Genomic DNA, 6207 nt, shown 5'->3' on the forward strand with positions numbered 1-6207 from the left:
CATTTGGAAAGACATGGGTTAATCAAGGAAAACCAATACATATGTGATAAAGACAAATTTTGCTAGACTATCTCGATTGAATTCTTTGAGGTTGTTCAAAGTGTAGATGTATACCTGAACTTTTGAAAGGCATTCAGCAAAGTGCCACATGGAAGACTTGTTGGGAAGAGGAAACCCGTGGAATGAAGGGGCAAGTGGTTCTACGGATGTATAATGGTTTAGTGATGGGGAGCAGAGGGCGATGGCAGATGAATGTTTTTCTGATCGACTGGGAGATGGTTTGAGTGGTTTTCCTCAAGGATAGTTTTGTCTCTATTGCTCTTCCCCCTGCCGCACCCCCCCCCCCCCCCCCACCCACCCCCCGCCCCAAACAATGCTGTGGGTGTACCTACACCACATGGACTGTAGCAGTTCAAAAAGACTACTCACCATCACCTTCTCAAGGGCAACTAGCGGTGGGCAATAAATGCTAGCCCAGCCTGCGACACCCATATCCCATTTTTTAAAAAATTCATTCACGGGATGTGGGCTTCGCTGGCTGGGCCAGAATTTATTCGCAATCCCTAATTGTGCTGTTTTCTTGAACTACCGCAATCCATGTTGTGTAGGGAAACCTACAGTGCTGTTAAGAAGGGAGTTCCAGGATTTTGACCCAGCGACAGTGAAGGAACGGCGATATATTTCCACGTCAGGATGGTGAGTGACTTGGAAGGGAACTTCCAGGTGGTGGTATTCCGATCTATCTGCTGCCCTTGTCCTTCTAGATACTAGTGGTCGTGGGTTTGGAAGGTGCTGTCTAAGGAACCTTGGTGAATTCCTGCAATACATCTTGTAGATGGTACACACTGCTGCTACTGTGTGTCAGTGGTGGAGGGAGTGAATGTTTGTGGATGTAGTGCCAATCGAGTGGGCTGCTTTGTCCTGGATGGTGTCAAGCTTCTTGAGTGTTGTGGGAGCTGCACTCGTCCAGGCAAGTGGGGAGTGTTCCAGCTCACTCCTGACTTGTGCCTTGTAGATGGTGGACAGGCTTTGGAAAGTCAGGAGGTGTGTTACTCATCGCACAATTCCTAGCCCCTGACCTGCTCTTGTAGTCACAGTATTTATATGGCTGGTCCAGTTCAGTTTCTGGTCAATGGTAACCCCCCCCCCCCAGGATGTTGATAGTGGGGGGTTCAGTGATGTTAATGCCACTGAACATCAAGGGGCGATGGTTGGATTCTCTCTTGTTGGATATGTCATTGCCGGGCAGTTGTGTGGCTCAAATATTACTTGGCATATGTCAGCCCAAGCCTGGATATTGTCCAGGTCTTGCTGCATTTGGACATGGACTGCTTCAGTATCTGAAGAGTCGCAAATGGTGCTAAACATTGTGCAATCATCAGCGAACATCCCCACTTCTGACCTTATAATGGAAGGAAGGTCATTGATGAAACAGCTGAAGGTGGTGGGCCCAGGACACTACCCTGAGCAACTCCTGCGGTGATGCCTTGGAGCTGAGATGACTGACCTCTGCTCGCTTCAGCAGCACATATACTAAAATTGGAACGACACAGAGAAGATTAGCATGGCCCCTGCACAAGGATGACATGCAAATTCCTGAATCTTTCCATATTTCCTGTGTCTGAAACTGAAGATGGTTGATGAGAAGAAACCAGCTCCCAAGAAGGGAGCCAAGAAAGCCTTAAAGAAACCGGCAGCAAAGGGCAGCAAGAAGCAGCGAAGGTCGAGGAAGAAGAGTTACTCCATCTACATGTACAAAGTGATGAATCAGGTTCACCCCGACACCGGCATCTCCTCCAAGGCCATGAGCGTCATGAACTCATTCGTCAGTGATACTTTCGAGCTCATCGCGGGCGAGGCTTCCCGCCTGGCCCATTACAACAAGCGCAGCACCATCAGCTCCCAGGAGATCCAGACCGCCGTGCACCTGCTGTTGCCCAGGGAACTGGCCAAGCATGCCGTGTCGGGGGTACAGAGGTGGTGACCGAATACACCAGCTCCAAGTAAAACTCCGCAATGGACTGATAAAGCAACCACAACCATCTTCTTTGTGCTAGGTATGATTCCAACCAGCGGAGAGTTTTCCCCCAATTCCCACTGAGTCCAGTTTTGTTAGGGCTCCTTGATGCCACACTCTGTCAAATGCAGCCTTGATGTCAAGGGCAGTCACTCTCACCTCACCTCAGGAGCTCAGCTCCTGTGTCCATGTTTGAACCAAGACTGTAATGAGGCCAGGAGCTGAGTGGCCCTGGCGGAACCCAAACTGGGTGTCAGTGAGCAGGTTATTGCTAAGCAAGTGCTGCTTGATAATACTGTTGATGACCCCTCCCATTACTTTACTGATAATGGAGAGTAGACTGATAACTGGTAATTGGCTGGGTTGGATTTGTCCTGCTTTTTGTGTACAGGACACACCTGGGCAATTTTCCACATAGCCTGGTAGATGCCAATGTTGTAGCTGTACTGGAACTGCTTGGCTAGGGGCGTGGCAAGTTCTGGTTCCATGAATGAATGAAAATAAATAAATGAGCTAGACTCAGTATATGGCTCAGTATTATAAAGTTTGCAGATGAGAAAAGATTTAGCAAGATTGTAGATAGTGATGAGGGCAGTGGTAAATTACAGGATAACCTGTGGTTAATCATGTGGACAAGTGTGAAGTGATGCACCTTTGGAGGACTAATATGGAAAGACTGTATACTAGAAATGGCATGATTCTTAAAACACGAATGAGCAGAGAGGGCTTGGTGTCCATATGCACAAATCCTTAAAGGTGGCAGGGCAAGACGATAAGGTGGTTAAAAAAAGCCTATGGGTCACTTGTGGTTATAAATAGAGGCATAAAATAAAAAAGTAAAGCGTAAAAGTAAGGTAAAGTAATAGTATAAGTAAATCCTGCTGGAACTTTATGAATCACTGGTCAGACCTCAGCTGGAGTATTGTGGACAGTTCTGGGCTCCACTCTTCAGGAAAGATACAAAGACCTTAGAAAGGGTATAGAGGAGGTTTACTAGAATGTTACTGGCGATGAGCGACTTCAGTTATGAGGACAGGTTGGGAAAGTTAGGACTTCTCTCCGTGGAACAGGGAACATTCATGTGTGACCGAGCAGAGGCTTTCAAGATGATAAGAGATTTTGCTAGGGTAGTTCAAGTTATTCCCTTTGGGTGAGTGGCTCAATAACCAGGGGTCATGGATTTAAAATCATGGGCAGAAGATTTAGAAGGGAGATGAGGAGAGAGGTACATTCTACCTGAAGTGGTGGTGGAAACTGAAATAAATAATGTTAAAAGGTAGCTAGATCGGTACTTGAGAATGAGGAACTTAACAGGGCTACGGCAAAAAACAGGGCTGCGAGACTCAGTGCAACTACACATTCAAAGAGCCAGCACAAGCTGGTTGGGCTGAATGGCTTTTCCCATGCTATAAGCCCCTATGATTCCATGAATGAGGAAAAATAGATACCTTGACCTTTTCTGTTATAAACAAATGACATAATTAAATGCTGTGGAAATCAATAGGAGGCATTGCATTAGCTGTACATCAACGTCTTGTATAAATGAGAGACCTTACTTTGCTCTGCTGGTATAATTGTATACTTTTTTGAAAAATCTCTCCTGCACAAAAAGGCATCTTTGGCTGTATCATTTTTCTGCTAGTATGTTACGATCTGGAATGTACTGCCTGAAAGGGCAGTGGGAGCCGATTGGACGTAGACTTGAAAAAGGAATTGCATGGCTATGGGGGTGAATAGGGGGAGTGTCATTAATTGGATAGTTTTGTTTCGGAAATGAGGCACAGGCTGCCAAATAGCCTCCTTCCGTGCTATATGACTCTGCAATGTCTATAACTTGGTATAAGTGCTTCTACATAAACTATGTGTTGACCTCATTGCAGTACAATTTTCCAAGGGGTACTGCTGGGTTTATTTTAGTTGCTGTTTTGCTTTGTAGTACAAAATAAACTGCTTCAAGTCATTCTTTGTACTATCAGCAATTTAAAAGAGAGCTCTATTGGTTATCACAATAAATGGGTTGACCATATGGCCTGGATTTTCCTGGGCCTACTGGAAACAGTTGAACTGGAAATAAGAGTGCTGGTCTGAACTGATCTTGTATACCTTAAAAAGGAACACCACTAAAACATGGTAAATGGTAAATAAGAGTACTGGTCCAAACTGGTCTTGTATACCATAAAATGGAACACCAGTGAAAACTGGGAAAAAAAGAGTACTGGTCTGAACCGTTTCTCCTTTTTGGGTTCTTCAGGTACTGAATTGCCCAGCAATACACATTGCTAACCGCTGAAAAGACCCCTCTCCAGCATGAACTTATAGCCTAGTTACTGTTACCATCATTTCAGGCTGCTGATTATCTTCGAATCAGAGACTGGTTACAGCACAGAAGGAGGCCACTCGGCTTGTAGTGTCTGGGCTGGTTCGCTCCAGGAGCAACTCACCTAATCCTATTCCCCTGCCTTTTCCTTGTAGCCCTGCAAGTGTTTTCTTTTCAGATAATTAGTCAATTCTATTATGAAAGCCACAATTGCATTTGCTTGCACAACACTCTCAGACAGTGCATTTCAGATTCTAACCACTCTGCACAAAAATGTTTTTCCTCATGTCACTTTGTACTTTTTGGCAGTCACCTGAGAGCAGTGTCTTCTGATTCTCAATACGCCCACCAATGGGAACCTTATCAACTCTGTTCAGACCCCTCATGGTTTTGAACACATCTATCAAATCTTCTCTCAACCTTCTCTTCTCCAAGGAGAACAGCCCAGCTTCTCCAATCCATCCATGTAACTGAAGTTCCTGATCCCTGGAACCATTCCCGTGAATCTTTCCCGCACCGTCTCTAAAGCCTTCACGTTCTTCCTGAAGTGTGGTGCCCAGACTTGGACACAATACTCCAGTTGAGATCGAACCAGTGTTTTATACAGATTTAGTATAACTTCCTTGCTTTTGTACTCTATGCTCCTATTTATAAAGCACAGGATCCTGTATGCTTTACTAACAATGCCCTCAACATGCACTGCAACCTTCAGTAATTTGTGCACATATATGCCAGGTCCCTCAGCTTCTGCACCTCATTTAGAATTGTACCCTTTATTTTATATTGTCTCTGTGTTCTTCCTACAAAAAATGAAGCACTTCACACTTCACTGCATTAAATTACATCTGCCACATGCCCAACCATACCTCCCATGTCTGTGTCCTTTTGAGGTTTAACACTATCCTTCTCATAGCTCACAGTTTTGTGCCATCTGAAATTTTTGAGAGTCCTGTCCTGTGCACTCAAGTCCAGGCCATTAATGAGGGGCAGATAGGAAAGTGAAATTGAGACCACAATCAGATCAGCCATGAACTTACCGAATGACGGAGCAGACTCGAAAGGCCAAATGGCCTACTCCTGCTCCTAAGTCCTACGTTCCTATGGGTAATGTATATCAAAAAAAGCAGGAGCTCTAATGCTGACCCCGGGGTACCTGACTATAAAGCCTTCCTCCAGTCCGAAAAAAACACTGTTTACCACTAGTCTCTGTTTCCTGTCAGTCAGCCAAATTGGAATGCATGCAGCTTCTGCCCTTTTATCCTATGAGCTCTAACTTTGATAAAGGCATTTATCAAATGCCTTTTGGAAGTCCATGCACACTACATCAACTGCGTTACCCTCAAAAAAACCTCTCTGTTACTTCATCAAAAAAAAACTCAAATTAGTTAAACACGTTAGTTCAAAACTTCTGACATTTTTTGGTGTGTTTTATCCCTTTGGAATGTTTACCATGTCTAAAGAAGCAAGATTTTGATGGAGTTGCACTATTGGTGACTCCCTCCTGAATGGTTTGATTATATTCATGAATGGTCTCACAGAGGGAGGAGGAGGATGGCACTGCACAGGAGACAATACCCACAGAGCGGGTGTTTAAAGAGCACTGCTCATACATGACCTTCACTGCAGAGCAATGTATGAGGTACCTTCACTTCAGATAAGAGGGCATCACCGAGCTATGTCACCTGCTGTAGCCACAACTTGACCCTCACACCAGGACATGGAAAGTAGTGCCAGTTGTTGTCAAAGTTTTTGTGGTGACTTTTTTTAAGTCCTATCAGACTGCGGCTTGAATTACATCAACAGCATCTCACAGTCCACCGCTGTAGCAGAGAGGCTACCAAGATGCTCCAAAACAGGAGAAACACCTAAATAT

General features: G+C 44.9%; 1 non-coding gene across 1 annotated transcript; it reads left to right on the top strand.

Annotated features, from left to right (window-relative positions):
* The first annotated feature begins 1509 nt into the window (after nt 1-1509).
* Nucleotides 1510-1616, top strand: LOC144685096 (U6 spliceosomal RNA). The gene has a single exon (XR_013577617.1). It is a non-coding gene; the product is annotated as a U6 spliceosomal RNA (small nuclear RNA).
* The last annotated feature ends 4591 nt before the right edge of the window (nt 1617-6207 follow it).

Source organism: Cetorhinus maximus, chromosome 9 (assembly GCF_964194155.1).
Source record: "Cetorhinus maximus chromosome 9, sCetMax3.hap1.1, whole genome shotgun sequence".
Taxonomy (NCBI): domain Eukaryota; kingdom Metazoa; phylum Chordata; class Chondrichthyes; order Lamniformes; family Cetorhinidae; genus Cetorhinus; species Cetorhinus maximus.